General features: G+C 36.4%; 1 protein-coding gene across 2 annotated transcripts in view; it reads right to left on the bottom strand.

The window, feature by feature from the left end:
- Nucleotides 1-13,425, bottom strand: part of LOC5578126 (protein Smaug) — a 55,131-nt gene extending 41,706 nt beyond the window's left edge. Inside the window, exon 1 of one of the 2 annotated variants that reach the window (XM_021843502.1) lies at nt 12,406-13,425. The gene's annotated coding sequence lies outside the window, so the exon portion shown is untranslated. The remainder of the gene's footprint in view (nt 1-12,405) is intronic. The other variant, XM_021843501.1, reaches the window with a different exon arrangement.
- Between the last annotated feature and the right edge of the window lie 3,602 nt (nt 13,426-17,027).

Here is a 17,027-nt window from a genome sequence, read left to right as displayed (position 1 = left end):
AGAACATTGCTTTTGTTTGCGATGGTAAAACAAACAAAATTGCTGAGAAATATTCTCAAATTAGCCAGTCTAGGGCTGAAAATCTCTTTAATAAAGACAAGAATATAAATAAGACTAATAAGAGTGCTGACGAATAAACACTGCTCTTTTAAATTGATGGTTGAAAAAATAAAAATGAATTCATACAAACATCGATAGGTTTCATTTATAACAAACCTACCTGTGACAGATTGATCGTAGATCGTAACATTTTGCTTAGAGATCTCAATAAGCTGTGTTGTGTTTAAAACTTATAAAAGCGCCAACTCGAACGGCTTTTAATGCTAATCTTTCATCAAAAGACGTTCGAGTTGGCGCTATAATTGAATAAGAAGGGTCACAGGGATTCAAAATCATGAAGTTTGAGCCGTCGTATGCCTAGTTTTAGTGCTAAAACTTTGTGGTCCCATATTACGGATTTCCCGGTGGCCATTCCGGTGCTCCAAAAGGACCAGAATAACCACCCATTCATTCTTTTGCCAAAACACATCCAAACATAATAAATCGTTATGAGTTCGACACAATTCATTTGGTTTTAGGTCGTATATCCGAGTAATTTCATCGAATTGTCCAGATTGGCCACCTTCCGGGACTCCAGGAACCGGTTTCGCATGGACCATACTGGCTGAATTTTTCAAGGGATGTTCACCTGTAATTGGTTCCTTATTACAGAGAAATTTTATGCCAAAATATCCATCAATTGAATAGTACCGATATGAATTACATATACAAAACTGCGATGGAAACTTACTTTTCGGATGTTCCGGGTTAACGGAACCGGTTATGAATAACTAAATGATTTGAGAATCTCTATTTACAGTCCACGTAAACACCTATTCAACAATATGAGGACGGTTCAGATTATTTGTTCAGTTACGAAACTACAGGTTATTAAAATAAGGATCTCTAAAGGGCCTTTTTTCAGTATAGCAGGTTCCCGGTGGACACAGTTATGCAATTCCGGATCTCCGGGAGGGTTTCTGAAAGTCGACATGTGTACCTTTCATTTAAGCCCAACAGAACTAAATTCGGTCAACACACTGATTTTTTTTCGAGCTGTTTGAATTTTCGGGTCGAAAACGTTTGTAACTTTTTTTTATGGAAGCTCCCCAAGGGGCCATTCAAAACTATTGTTTCCGCAAAAATAAATGTTCCGACAACAAATAATTGTCAGAAAACTTTGCTAGGTTATTTTAAACAAAAGTTACAATGATTTGAATTTTGAAATGGGTCGAAAACGACCCAAGGTCCTTACTTAGGTTAAGTTATATCCCAAACTCCGTAAAAAAATTGAGAAAAAAATTGTTCGATTATTTTTATTTTGGTTGCAAATGAAAGGGGACAATCATGGCTTTCTTAGTTACTTGTGTCAAAATTTCAAACATGCCGAATTTTTTGTTTTGAAATTGCTCTACGAAACACGCCGTGAAGGAAATCTTAAAAGTTTTATTAAAGTAATGTTTGGAGGTATATTTAGAAGAATCTTTGAAGATATTCGTGGAGACACTTCTGGAAGATTTTTTGAATAATTTCTGGAAGGGTCACTGTAGATATTCCTGAAAAAAAATCATAAAGGAAATCCTAGAAGAACTCTAATAAGGACTCTTGAAGACATCTCTTGAGGAATCCTCGACGAATTCCAAAGGAAATCCTAGGAGAAATTCCTGGATTTATTTTTAATTACAGGAAAAATGCCTAGAGAAAACATTGGTGGAGCTCTGGAGGGATTCCTAGGAAAAATGGTGGATGAAATCCTAGAGGAATTCTTGAAGGAACTGGAAAACTTGTTGGAGGAATGCCTGGAAGAGTTATAGAAGAAATTCCCAGAAGAAGTTCAATAAGAATTCCAGAAGGAATTAGTATTCCTGGACCTAATTAGTATTCCTGGAGCAATCCTTTTAGATATTTATGGAGGTATCCTTAGAGGTATTTCTGAAGAAATCCTAGAACATATTACAGGAGGCATCCTTTAAGGTTTTCCTTGAGGGATCGATGGGGGTATTACTGATGGAATCTTTGGAGGTATTTTTAGATAAAAATCTGGTGGTATTCCTACAGAACACCTAGATTTAAGGAATGAATTTAATGTTTGAAGGGATACTATTGAGAAATTAAAAAAAATAGTTCCACTTTAATGATATACATTTTGTTAAGCTATTATGTTTAGATAACTTTTGTTGCGAAAAGATGTTCAGTTTTGAAGAAAAATTTCATGAGCTGTTGCGGTAGTTTTGGTAGATTAATATAATGTCAAATAAATTTATAATGGAACTTATACTTGAAAGAACTTTCCACTTTGCAAATACAGTTGAGCACAATAAAAAAAAAAATACATCAAAAAAGTATATGAATCCAACGCCAAAGGGTCAAATTATTGTTCGATCGTCTTGCGCCATCCGTTCAAGTCTAATCAAGGCAAATCTACGATAAATTCCCAAACAGGGCCACCGCTGCTCTCGAATCGACCGACGACACCGACAGGCAGACAGACAGACCGAGTCGAACGAATTAAAGAGTGCGAAAATGTTCACACAACATGTGTATCCGAAATGATGAATGACGACGAGTTCGGTGGCAGTGGGCCCGAGGGTGGCCGGAACAGACCGCGCGTGGCTATCGCTGCTTGGGAACGTGGGGAAGCTGCCATTGCTGAGGAAACTTTCCTACATTGTTTCGACCTGAGCACACGAAAGACGGACTTTGCAGCAACGCAGTTTTAGCAAAACCGCTGTTAGCTCTGCAAAATAGAAGAAAATGATAATGATCACCGAATAAAATAGAATGAAACACCCTTGAAATATCGAATGTAGGTTTGCGCTGAGCGACCGAGCTAGAGAGCGGTCAATCCCCGCAACTTTGCAAACCAATGAAGAAGGGTGTGTTGTTTGAGTAAGATTTTCATAAAAAAGCGACAGGGCTGGCAGCGACTGAGTGTCGTGAAAACAGGAACTTCAGAGAACTCATACATAAAAAACAAAATGATACCAAAAATGAACAACGAAAACAAAAAGAAACCTAACTGAAATCAGACGAAAAAAAAACAGTTTGATTCCTCATAGAATCTGACCGAGCATTCTTATAAACTTCGGGGAATCCAAGAGAAATCACAAAACTTCTAAAAGATCATAGAACTAACAGCTTGAAAAATTCCTGGCAGAATATCTTAAGTATAAAATCTTCATGTATTTCTCGTGGAAATTTTGTTCAGTGTTGTTCATTAATTTTTCCAATGATTTCTCAGTGAGTTTTTTTCAAGATTCATCCAGACCTATATCAAAAAAATTCTTTCAAAGTCTCCCGTCATCGATTCATTTTAGGATTCCTGTAGGGTTTATAGAAGAAAACATCCATGCATTCTTGCACTGATCGCTCCTTATGCAGTATTTACCTTCAGAATTAGTACAAGGAGTCATTCCAGAATTTCTCTTATAATTCCTCTAGGAGTTCCCCAGGAGAAGTAATCTCAAAGGTTATTTTGGAAATTGTTCTGACAGATATCCACGAGAAATTTCTATAAAAATATATGTACGAATTTTTGCAAGTAATTTCTGGAAGAGTTTCCTGAGTAGTCTCTCAGAATACGTTGTCATTATATTTGAAAATCCTGGAAATACAGTCAACTCTCCCTAACTCGATATTGAAGGGACCATCGAGTTAGGGAGGTATCGAGATACAGAACACAAAACCAGTGCAACTGCGATCCAAGGGACCATCGAGTTAGCCATGAAAACCAACTTTTGCTATGGTTCTCTAACTCGATATCGAGATACGGAATATCGAGTAAGGGAGAGTTAACTGTAATCCTTTAAAAATACTATGAAACATTCTCGAAATACCATGGAAAATCCTTGGATGTAATCATGCAAGAATCTAAGGAGTAATTCTTGGAGAAATACCGGAAGAAAATTCTGGATAATTATATATAAAGAAATCACTAGAGAAATTCTTAAAAGAATTTCAGGAGAATTTTTTTAAAGTATTCCTGATGTTCCTAAGGAAATCCCAAGAGGAAGTACTGTTTGTAGGAGGAATTCCTGAAGAAATTGCTTAAAGACTTCCTGAACAGACACGATAACTTGGGAAATTCGCAAAAAAAGGCTTAGAGGAATGAATGTGGGGATTTCAAAAGTGTAGGAGAAAACCTTAATCTCAAGAAACTCAAAAACCTCAATCTCAAGAAACTCAAAAACTTCCGAAAGATTATAGAAGTAACAGCTTGCAGATTTTCTGGCAGAATCTTTCCAGTGTAACATCTGGGAGGGAATCGGGTTTTAATAATAAGATACAAATAGATACCGTCGTTGGGGGTGACAATGGGTCAAAAAGGGATGTGTACGAATTATTTATTGAATAACTATCGCAATTTAATTCCAATAAACTTCAAATTTGGTGTGTATGTACTTTGATGGTACATTAACAACTGTTCAAAACATTAAAGAAAAATATTTAATCACAGCGGCACCACAAGTGAATGAAAAATGACCCAATCTCACCCCATAGAGGGGGTGACATTGGGTCACTGTAATTGAAATAACTTGTTTTTGAGAATATGGTTGCAAAACGATTCACAGCTGAAGAATATTGATGAAACACGATGCAAACAAGATGAAAAGATATCTAAGATGTTTCACAAGTATAATAAACCTACTTAAAAGAACTATTATACCAAAAAATTGAAGAGCTATGAGAAAAAATATGTAAACACAACATTAATCGTCAAGTTTACATAAATTTTCTATTCTTTTCCCTTGAATTGTCTTCAAAGTCTCATCCCCATTGCCATGAAGCCAATTCAGTTTCCCCAAAGGTGTACTGAAACAGTGATTATTTTAATTCTTCGTAAATAGTTAAATTTCGGAGCGACATTCCACGATCAATACATTTCAGGCATATGTTGATGTCATAATCACGATATTTCAGTGTTCCAACTCATTTGTACTTCCAGGAGATGTTGCTATAATATGAAAACACTGATAAATAATTAAATTAGGAAAACCAATCCATTTGATAAAATTTTACGATGTTGCTGCGCACGAAACACAGTTGCTGGATTGAGAAGTTGTCAAAATGCGTTGCATTGTTATTCAATGTACGGAATCCTCAAGTAGACTGGTTTGATGTTTCAGAGATGCTGTATTTAGAAAGAATAAACACATCTTAATGGAAAAGAGAACTACCGGCACCATAAAATGTCAAAAAAGTGGACTTGCAATTTAATTTACTGTCGTTCTTGCTTGACCCAATCTCACCCTCATTTTTGATGTTTTAGACACCGTACCGAAAAAAATAAAATTTTTGTTGAAAAATTGAATACATTCCGGAAAATACGTGTGAAATGTAATGAAAAGACTTTAAACCTTCTACTAATATAACGGTAGAGGTTAAAGTACATGCGTGATACTTTGCACAGGAGAAATTTAATGTTGTAAATTTTATCTAATTTCAACATACAAGTTTATTGATATAGTAAACAAAAACTTCTATTTCTAAAAATGTAAATTGTGATGAATTATGTGTAATATTATGTTCCCTAACATATGAATTATTAATTTTAGTAATATCACCGTTATTAGCTGAAATATTTCATAAATCATATTTTTCCGTTTTGACCCAATCTCACCCCCCAGACCCATTGTCACCCCCATCGACGGTACAAAATAAAACGGGCGTATGCTCGGGTATGTAGTCTGTAGTTTAAGAACCTTTTGTGGAAATCCTGAAGGATTGTCTAGAGGAAACTAAGCGGACTCCTGGAAAAATCCGAGGAGAAATATCTAGAAGAAAACTTGAAAAGTCCTTGGAAGATTTTCAGAAGGAATCTACGATTTCTGGAGGAAGGTTTGGGGTAAATCCTGATAGAATCCGTTGAATATTGCCTGGAGAAATCTCTTGATGAATTAATGTAGGAATCTCTGAAGAAAATTCAGATAGACGTTCTGAAGATATCCTTGGAAGTGTTACTGAAGGAATTCATGGAGAAGTTCCTGTGAAAAATCCTGGAGGATATAAAGACAAATTTCGGAAAAGATATCCAGGAGTGGTATCTGGAGGGGGTAAATTACTGGAGAAATCTAAACAGCAATGTATTGTATAAACCCTTAGAAGCATTTTTTTTTTAATTTCTGAAGGAATCACTGGCTGTATTCCTGGAGAACTCCCTGGTGCTGTTCCTGGATCAATGCCTGGTGAGATTTTCAAAAGAACCCATGGAAAAATTCCGATTGGAATCCCTGGTGAAACTCCTGAGGAAACTAGGGACGAATTGAAAAAAAAACCCCTGGCGGTATTCTTGAAGCAATCCCAGGTAAAATTACCGAACCGATCCTTGACAGAATTACTGAAGGAAACCTAGGCGAAATTCCTGGAAAATATCATATGGAATCCCTGGTGCATTTTTAGAGTAATACCTGGTAAAATTTCTGCAGGAATATCTAGTGGAACTTCTGAAGGATTTGCTGGTAAAATTGATAGTGAAATCATTATGTGTATTGTTGTAGGAATCATTGAGTGACGTCCTGTAAGAAGGCCTTGTGGGATTCCTGGAGAAATTTCTGGCAGTTTTTTTTGTAAGAATTCCTGAAGGAATTACTGGAGGATTTTTTGACGAAATTCCTGGATAAATTACGGAATTCTTGAAGGAATTTCCTAGCAGAACTCCTGAAGGTATTACTGATGGAGGTATTGCTGGTGGAATTTCTGAAAGATGTAATTTCTGGAAACCATGTTGAAATTTCTGGGAATATTTCATGAATTGAAGCTATCACTGATGGGTTTGGCAAAAGACCACGGTGCATACAATTTCCAGCGGAATTCTATAAAGAGATTCAAGTGAAATTCCGGAAATAATATCTATCTGGTAAAATCCTTAGACAATTTTATGAAGGAAGCCTTAGAAAAATTCCTAATAAAATCCATTGAGAAACTATGAGGAATACCGTTCTCTGGAGGAACCATTAAAGGAATTTTCTAAAGAAATTGCGGAGTGTTTACTGAGGGACCTTCCAAAGCCGAGTGATTAGAATCCGCGGCAACAAAGCAAAGCCATGCTGAAGGTATCTGGGTTCGATTCCCGGCCGGTCCAAGATCTTTTCGTAATGGAAATTTCTTTGACTAATAGAGGGGAATGGAAATTTCCTTGACTCCTTGGGCATAGAGTATAATCGTACCTGCCACACGATATACGAATGCGAAAATGGCAACTTTGGCAAAGAAAGCTCTCAGTTAATAACTGTGGAAATGCTCATTGAACACTAAGCTGAGAAGTAGGCTATGTCCCAGTGAGGACGTACTGCCAAGAAAAGAAGAAGTTACTGAAGGAATCCCTGGCGGAATTACTGTTGAAACTCTCAGAAAAAATCCCAGGGGTAATTCTTGGAGGTATTCCTGGAGGAATTTCTGGAAAATATCTAAAGTTCTTTCTGTAATCTTTGAACAATTTCTTGAAAGAAATACTGAAATCCATGACGAAATTCTCGAAAATACCTCGTATTCCTTGGCAAAATGATCTTAGAGAAATTCCATGAGAAATACATTATGTAGCTTATGGAGAAATTCCTGAGGGAATCCTTGGAAAAATTCCAGGGAATTCTCGGAGGAACCCTTGGAAGAGTCGTTGGAGGAATCCTAGAAGAAATTTCTGGAAAATGACAAGGTGAAGTCTATGGAGGAATTACTGAAATCCGTGCAGCAGTTTTCGGAAAAAAATCTCTTTATTATTATTGCTTGGAAAAAATGCTGAATGATTTAAGGGAATTCGGTGGAGGGATCCCTGAAAAAATGCTGAAACTCTAGGGAGTCCGTTTGGAATTTCTTGAAAGAATCCCTTGAGAATTACTTAAAAAGTCTCATATGTACCTTTTACGAAAATATCTGAAACATTTCATAATGATTTTTTTGAAGAAATTCTCTGAAGGACTTATTGCATTTTCTGGACGAGTTTGCGAAAAAATCATTGAATCATTTCCTGTTGAAATGTTCCTAAAGAAATTCGCTGAGAACTTCCTGAAGGAGCTTCTGGAGTAGTTCCTGAGCAAATCCTAGGATAAATTCGAATAAGAATTCCTGGAGGAATCCCTAGAAAAAATGCAGAAAGAATTCTTGGAGGAATCCCTTTAAGAAACTCTGAACGAATCCCATGGATAATTCTCGGAGGAATCTCTGGGCGAATCCTTGAAGAAATGTCTAGAAGTTGAATTCAGATGTTTGTCCAGGTGAAATCTTCGAAGGAATTACTGAAATGCCTGAATTACAGTTAACTCCCCCTTACTCGATATTCCGTATCTCGATATCGAGTTAGAGAACCATAGCAAAAGTTGGTTTTCATGGCTAACTAGATGGTCCCTTGGAACGCAGTTGCACTGCTTTTGTGTTCTGTAACTCGATACCTCCCGAACTCGATGGTCCCTTCAATATCGAGTAAGGGAGAGATAACTGTATCTCGATAAATCTCTGTAGAAATTTCTGAACGGAATCTGTGGAGGAATCCCTTTGACAGTTCTTTAAATAAATTTTTTAAAGAATTTCTGGATTCTTTAGAGGAATTTATGGTAAATATCTGAAATATTTCTTGGAGGAATCTTTTGAGGAAATTCTTGAAGAGAGCGCTTTCAAAAAATTTTCAAAAATCTCTGAAGGATTATTGAAGGAATTCATGAGGGAATCCTTGGCTTAATTCCTGGAGGAATCCTTTTGAGGAATTTTTTACAGCAGTCGCAAAATAGAGAAATTGCAGATGGAATTCTTGGAGGAACTCTGGAGGAATTCTTGGAGAAATTTCTGAAAGAATCCGTTGAGAAATATTTGGAAATTATCTGAATTATTTCCCTACAGGAATTCCTTGTGAAATCCCTGAAAGATTTTCCTGAGGAATACTGTAGAGGTATCAAAGGAGACAAATTCCTCGAGTCTGTTTCTGAACTATATCGATGTGAAATCTTTGAAAGAACTATTGAAATTTTTGAAAAAAAAATCTCCTAGATATTTGATAACAAGCAGTAATCGCTGTCAGGCAGGAGAGCTGATGTTAAACTAATGATAAATTTATTTGAAATGGAATTTAGATCACACTGTGGTGGAAACGGATGAAATTTGTTCTATTTTTGGTGGTTTTTTGGAACTGTTATACAACTGTACCATAAAATGGAGCACCGGTAAAAACGACCTTAGGCTTCAAATTTAGATTAATTCTCTGACCACTCGGTACTGATTTCAGTCGCTCGCGGGATTGAGTTAAAGATCTTACCCCCTATGTCATACTTATTGTAAGGAGACTTCCAAAATTGTGTAATTAGTGACATTTTCTAATGTTATAAATAAACTTGACACGGTGCTCCGACAGACCGTTATTATGAAAAAAAAAGTCCATTAAAACTGAGTACAGGGCTCGATTCCTGAGATTCTACACCAAAAACCCCAGAAGCAATCTCAAAAAATCTCGGTTTGAAGTTTTCGACTTAAAATTTTAATAAAATCTATATTAAAATTACGCAATAACACCGAAAACGCTCAAATGTTGGCCTAATTGATCTCAACTAGGGTAGGTGTACCCTATTTCGCCATACGTGAAAATTTGATTATTTTCAAATTTTTAATCATTTTTTGTGTTTTAGTAGTTTGATATGAAATGAATCTTGATGTTAAAACTTAAAAAATATTCAAAATGTGAAAGTTTTTGAGAAAGCACATATGTCCAAATAGAGAACCACTATAGCCATAACTGGTACACTTTCCCTAGTGTATAATTGTTACTGTTATTATAATCAGAATAATTCACAACTGACTTAACTTACTCGAGTGGCTCTAGTATGTTATTACAAGGCTTAAACCAGTAGCCTTAGTTAAATGGAAATATGTCTAAAAATTAAATTTCAATTTAATTCAGATAAAAGTGAAGCATTTAATGCAGAATATTATTCATTAACAGTTTATCTTTTACTTTCACACTAAGTGGGGCTGGTCACTGAAGTCCGCCGTCTTAATAATATTAGCTTCTTTGTACATCTGGCACTACTCTTGATACATACGTTTAGTTTTCCACCGAGTATTGTCCTGCAGAAGAACTGCAGGTGAATCTCTTCGCCAGCTCCGAGTCAGCCTCATTTTGAGGCCAATTCATTTAATTTGATCGCATCTTTGACAAAATTGTTTGTTCAGTCTCGAAAATCTCGTCAGTGAGAAGCTGACAGAACAAAAAATCATTGGTGCGTTTTGATAAAAAAAATACTGTGTATTTGGCATTTGAGAATTGGTTGCCGATAATAGTCGAATGGTAAAGCCGTAAATTACCCTACTTCGTTTCCATAGAATTCATCGTGATTGATATCATTTTTCCATTTTTTTTTCCTGGATCGCGTTTGACTCAGTGACAATAATTCAGCTTTGGCAGGTAATATCAGGAAAGCTAATTAAGCTAATAAATACAATCAAGTGTAAAATTTGCGCACAAGGTGTAAACTTTGTTTGTGAGATTACATGAATTAGGAAAAAGATGCGTTTTTGAATTTACTGTTCAACATTGCATTCTTTTGCATATACTCCTTGGCTTTGCAGGCGATGACTTTATTAGAATCGATACTTCGTAGATTGGATACTAGCAATGTTCATGTTTCTAAGATATCACGATTCTTTATCGTACAACACTGAAAAATTGTTTCGAAAAGTTTTCAGTCGGTTTTCAGTAGTTATGCAAAGAGAGCAATGCTGAAGATACAACAAGCCCTGTATAGGACGCTGATCAAGAACAGGAGCGAAGACTATTAAGCGAATAAAATACGATATACATCAGTGAGCTGGTCATTTAGTGAGAATGCCACAAGGAAAAGTTGCAACAATCAGGTGGAGGTGAGCGTCGGCCCCGTGGAAGACTTCCGCATGTGTTCATTCTGATGTTGACGTGAGCGTACAAGAGCAACCAAATCATCCCAGATTTGAAACAAACGATTGATACGTGCTCTAATTGACTTTAAAAGTAATCAAAAATGCTTTATCTTATAACTATTATTGTGCTAGAGTAAATTCATATTATTATTTTTTTTTTTTCAAAATAATACTACAGTGATACCTCCATGAGTCGATGTTCCATGACTCGATATCGACTCATGGAACCATACTAAGAACATAATTTCATGGTTACTATGATGGTCCCTAGAAGCAGCTTTCCAAAGAATTGCTGTTCCATGACTCGATATTTCCATGAGTCGATGGTCCCTTCAATATCGACTCATGGAGGTTTCACTGTAACAATTAATAGATGTTTTAAATTTTCAGTCGTAGAAAACAACATTAGATTTAACTTATACCAATAATCTGAGCAAAACACAGAATTAGGCCACTCTGGTAAGTGAAGTCAGTTGTAAGTGTTGCATATTATAACAACGGTATTAATTAGGCATACTATTTGAGAATAGTTTTTAATAGGATTTTTAATTATTTGGCCCAGAGGTGCAAAATGACCTCAGGAATCGAGTCATACACTCAGTTTTTGTGGCCTTTTTTTAAAAAATAACGGTCTGACGGAGCACCGTGTTTAATGTACATTTATAAACTGTAAGTCTATGTTTATCGTAACCATCTGGTGTTGCATGCATTAAAATATATTGTTTATTTTGATTTCATACTTTTTAGAAGTCGCGCACAGTTTTAAATGATTCGTAATTGTGGGACCACTGTATTATAAAAAAAATATGACTTGTGGGCCTCAGAGGCCATGATGGAGCATGCTAAAAACGGAATCGCACTGTAGCATAAACACAATAGTTTTGGAGTTCAGAATTGAATGGCTTAGGTTTCCGGTACTAAGGAATCTCCCACTAGTAATCTTGTGTACCAGGTTTCACTGCAAGCAAAATAAGGGAAATAAGTAACTTTAGAGACCATTTTAGTTAAAATAGAGATTTTAGAGAGCTTGCATTATAAATAGACTTCTTGGAGACTTGCATCACAAAAGAAACCAAGCCTCTACAAAGAGACCTGCTACCAGCCCTGCTGTAGCGATAAAAATGGAGTCTCCTCTTATTGGATCAATTCGGGACCAGAAGTCCAACACAGACAATAAGCGGTTTTATTGTTCTAATCAATAGATTCAACAAAGCGAGAGCAACCATTTTACATTTCATTTTTTTTTTTTGTTCAATATAGCTAGATATCTATCGATGGCGACCACAAACGAAGAAGAGAGATATCACTTGACTTTCGATTACTTATCGAATTAATTTTTGGCTGCACTCTTCCGAGGAAAATATCCGAAGAAGCGAAATGTATGTCAGATCACGACTCTTACATTCTCCTTTTCGTTGTCGGATTTGTTCCGACGAAATTCGCACGCGAATCTTCAGCGAAATGCTTCATCTCTAAAAGAAGAAAACTTACCTCGCACGCAATTGAATGTTGTCCACCTCCTGCTCCTCTAGCTCCTCGGAGATTCCTCCTGCTTTTTAGGAGCTGCTGCTCTGTTTGGCTCCTCCGAAAATAGACAAGTTTTCAAGTTCGCTCGCGTCCCGACGCCAGAGACAAGGTGAAAATCTTCTTCTGCAGAGCCGTGTCCCCAAAAACTTTCTCTGGCCGGAGACAATATCCCCGGAACGTGGTGGAGCAGCTTCCCTTATTTTTCTGGGGGGCACTTAACACTTATCGACGCCGGATGCGGACACGGACAGTCTTCCGGTAGACCAGAATCACACGGGACACTTATTTTGCGGACATTTTCCTCCGCCACACTTTCAGACACACATCGAAATCGAGCACGTACCGTAAAAAGAGGCAAAAATTCCTCCTTTCCACCTTTTCAGCAGCCGTCGTCGTCTTGATGGTGGCCTTTTCTTTTGCACGTCAATCTTGAGCTGCGGCCGTCTGCTGCTTCTTCTCGTTTCACACAGCGCCGTACATTATTTTCTATTTTTTCCGCACCACTTTTCTTCTGGCTTCGAACTTTTTTTGACAGTTTGTTCACACGTACAGGCGTTACACACAACAGAAAAAAAACTCTTTCCTACCCACACAAACACACACCTTCCTCACGCAGCAGGCGAAGAACCACCTTTCTTTTTCTTCATCCACGGCGACAATGAACTTTTATTTTTTCAACAAATGCGCACAATACTTCTACACTGCCATTGTTTAATCAAATCACAATAGAATCCACTTTCAACGATGGCCAACAACGACAAGATGGGGGAAATTTCGGTTTTTCGGTGCGTTTTTTAACCAAGGCGACGTTTTTTCTTTTCTTCTTTTGCAAGCACAGAGCTCGCTCTCTTATCTCACACCATCCAATCCGCACACAACACAGCGAGTAGTGTCCGCTGCCTACTTTGACTGCGCTGCTCCGAAAATAAAAACCGAAAACTGACGCTGGCTCCGAAGGTGAACAAATTCGACGCAACGGGAGGGACGGTGTGGCAGCTGGCTGTCAACCTGGCGCTCCAAAAACACGCGTTTTGACAGTTGAATATTGTGGAACATGTTATATTACAGCGGCAATGAGGTGCCGCTGAAGCAAGCACAGTGAAGCCATGGAAACCCGGATATATCGTATAATTCCAGAATCGGAGGAATTTTGAATAATCTCTATATTCTAAATTCTAGAAATTCCAAGGATACTATCAGAAACCCCACCAAAATAATGAGAATATCACAGAAATACTTAGATCTTCCGGATTTCAACATGCTGTTAATAAAACAAACGAGGAGCATTAAAATTCTACCGCAATTTCATTAGAATCTTAGTACTGGTGCTAGAAAATATTTAGTTCCTAATTTGATAGCAGTAATCTTAAGATCTCTTCATAGATGTTAAGCTTAAATAAAAATAAAATCATCAATCACTGGCGTTGTCGAAGTCCTTGAATGTTCAACGTTTTCCTTAAATATAAAAAAAATCCAAATTCGACAATAACTTTTTTTCACTTATTAATAATATATAATATAATATAATATAATATAATATAATATAATATGTGAAAACGCAAGACTTAAATTTACTTCCCACTGCCAACTAGGTATTTGTCTCAGGGGTTCGATCCTAAATATTTTCAAGATACCGCTTCCGATTCTTTGAGCCGAGAACTTGAGTGGAGCTTTCTACAAACAGAAAGAAAAAACATTTCAATTAAATGTCGTACTTCGGTGTCAAATCAATATGAAACACAAAACTTACCGTTCAAAATTCCTGGAAAACAAAGGGAAATGTCATAATCCCAAAAGATGATATGAAGAATACGCATATAACAAACGCGACGCCGTTGAACATGTCGAAGCTATGTACAGAACTTGTACCGATTACAGGTATCTAGGGCTCATGCTAGATAAGAATTTTACTTTTAAAAATCACATTGAGGGCATTCAAGCCAAATGTAATAAATATGTAAAATGTCTGTATCCCCTTATTAATAGAAAATAAAAACTTTGTCTTAAGAACAAGCTTTAGATATTCAAACAAATTTTCAGGCCAGCCATGTTGTATGCTGTACCAATATGGACTAGCTGTTGTAATACCACACTAAATAAATTGCAAACGTAATGTTTAAGTACTTGAAGCCAATATGATTTATGTGTCTATCTCAAGATTTTATTTATATGCGTAAACATGAGGATCATTATTGATTATTTAGCCTTTATGTGATGTCGCATGAGACATATATACGACACTTATTTCATATATGTTTGTATAAACATAAAAATTATTGTCGACAATTTATAGTTAAAAATTATGCAAGGTCACATATACTTTTTAAGTTTGTTGGTGGAATGGTAATTTTGCAACGGTCGTGTTGCTATAGGTAAGGTCGTGTTTCAAACAACATTCGCATTTGATGCCAAGTAATTATATATGTGATATAGCCCCGAGGTCAAGCTTCTCGACTACTGATCTTGAGGATCAGAGTTTGATTACGGGAGTTCATTTAGAGTGTTGTTTTTTGCCATGGACCAAATGACTTGAGGCCAAAAAACTTCATCACGATTCATTGTTCAAAAGTGCATCTTGTGACTCAGATAATCAATAGGACTCACAGAAATCTCCCACTTCTGAGTGAATGAAGAGAAATGCTCAAGTAGTGATTTGCGCTTTTAGTCTTTTTTCTATGCTGCATATAATAAACATTGGTTTCACTCGAAAAAAGAATCATAATTGAACTCCGATCCTCAAGATCGGTAGTCGAGAAGCTTAACCTCGGGGCTATATCACATACGTAATTACTTGGCATCAAATGCGAATGTTGTTTGAAACACGACTGCGTTGATGACATTTGATCGAGGGGGACGACACATCTAAATCCACCGTTTGGCGTTCGCTATGATTGAAGTCGATAATTTAGATCGGTGCACCTTCACCTACCTTTGCAACGCTAGCGTACGATGCATGGGATAGATGAGATGGAGGAAGATATGCACTGATGCTAGATCAGATGGTATAGATGGCATGCATCTAAGGTCATGATGAGATTGAACCAATGAAAATAATCTGTCTGTTTTTATGATAACCTCGTGTAAATTCAATCATTAAAAAGGAAATTTATTTGGTAAGTAAGATTCATTCTAGAACAAAAACGTGTAATTAGTCAAAAAATTATTATCCTGTTTAAGCGAAACAGCGGAACTAACATATCTGTATGCAATGGTCGACCTGGTCCGAATGACATTCAGAATCTTCGATGCACCTTCAGGTGTAGAACTACGGAATGTTGGATTTACTTTAAAATATCTACTATAAGAATGTTATACAATGCAATGTAAATCTTTTTGAATCAATAAACTACTCATTGGTTGAGTAGCGCTAATGGATGTAGAGGGGAAGTGGGATAGGATGAAATGCTAATTTTTGTCGATTGTATAAGGTACATAGGGTAACGTATATAACTTGGACATGCATATAATTTGGACAGGCTAGTCGTTCTATGCTCATTTCCAATGAGATGGTGAGGAATATATGTACGGGAAATCATGTATTGCATTATTAATACACTATGCTACTTAATAATGATGACTATTTTCAAAACAATTACAAATTGGCTTCAAAACTATCAAAATTGTAAATTGTATCATCAGAACATCTGTGAAACCTACGAATGCAAGAGGACGTGCGTTTCAAGAACATACATTAAATGCAATAATAGAGCTCAGAATAAACATTCATAAAAAATTTAAAAGTGGCAATATGATTAAATATGTCTAAGATTTAAGCTTAGTTCATCTAAAATCTTAACATGAGTATATAAGGCATAAATCAGGTGATGTCCAAAATAGATTATAGTTTTTGTTCTGTTGATATAATTTGGTCATCTGATGAAATACACTGGAATGTCGCATGCATGCATACTTGCAGGCGTTTTCTCGTGGATCTGATGATATTTGCTTGCATTAAATGAAATTATTGATTATCACTAATATACACATCCAATAAGCTAAAAAAATGCATAAGTCGCAAGTAAACGCTCAAAGTTTTATGAAACAATCGTCTTTTTAGGAAACCATTGTATGGATATTGAGATAACGCCCCTGTCCAAATTATATTCACATGAGGGTGTCCAAAATGTATATTTGGTGTCCGAAATGTGTAACAGACATGTCGCCAAAAAACGCTATTTTGGAAGCTAACACTACAGTTTGTAAGCTTTTTATTCCCAGAAACTCAAAGAACAATGAAGCATTAAGCATATAAGTATCATTACGTAATAAAATATTAGTATCTAATGCAGTTAATTGATCGCCGTTTCCAGCCATATCCTTAGCCTGTCCAAAATACATAATTTACCCTATATATATTTCCACCATGTCATATTAGCACTTAACTCTTCACGCAATTAATACTTTGATTTATGTAAGCTTTGATTCAAATCGAGTGGCATGGAAATAGGTGATGTAAGGGGCTCAAAAACGCAATAGTTGTAAATGCGCAGCTTTTCAGAAAAATCATTCTGATGATGGAGGATTCGAATCCCACAGGTCGAGAAATTTTTGATTTTTTTCGACTTTGCAGGGTTTATAGTATCATC

This window comes from Aedes aegypti, chromosome 2 (genome assembly GCF_002204515.2).
Source record: "Aedes aegypti strain LVP_AGWG chromosome 2, AaegL5.0 Primary Assembly, whole genome shotgun sequence".
Taxonomy (NCBI): Eukaryota; Metazoa; Arthropoda; class Insecta; order Diptera; family Culicidae; genus Aedes; species Aedes aegypti.
This window is presented reverse-complemented; position numbering and strand designations above follow the sequence as displayed.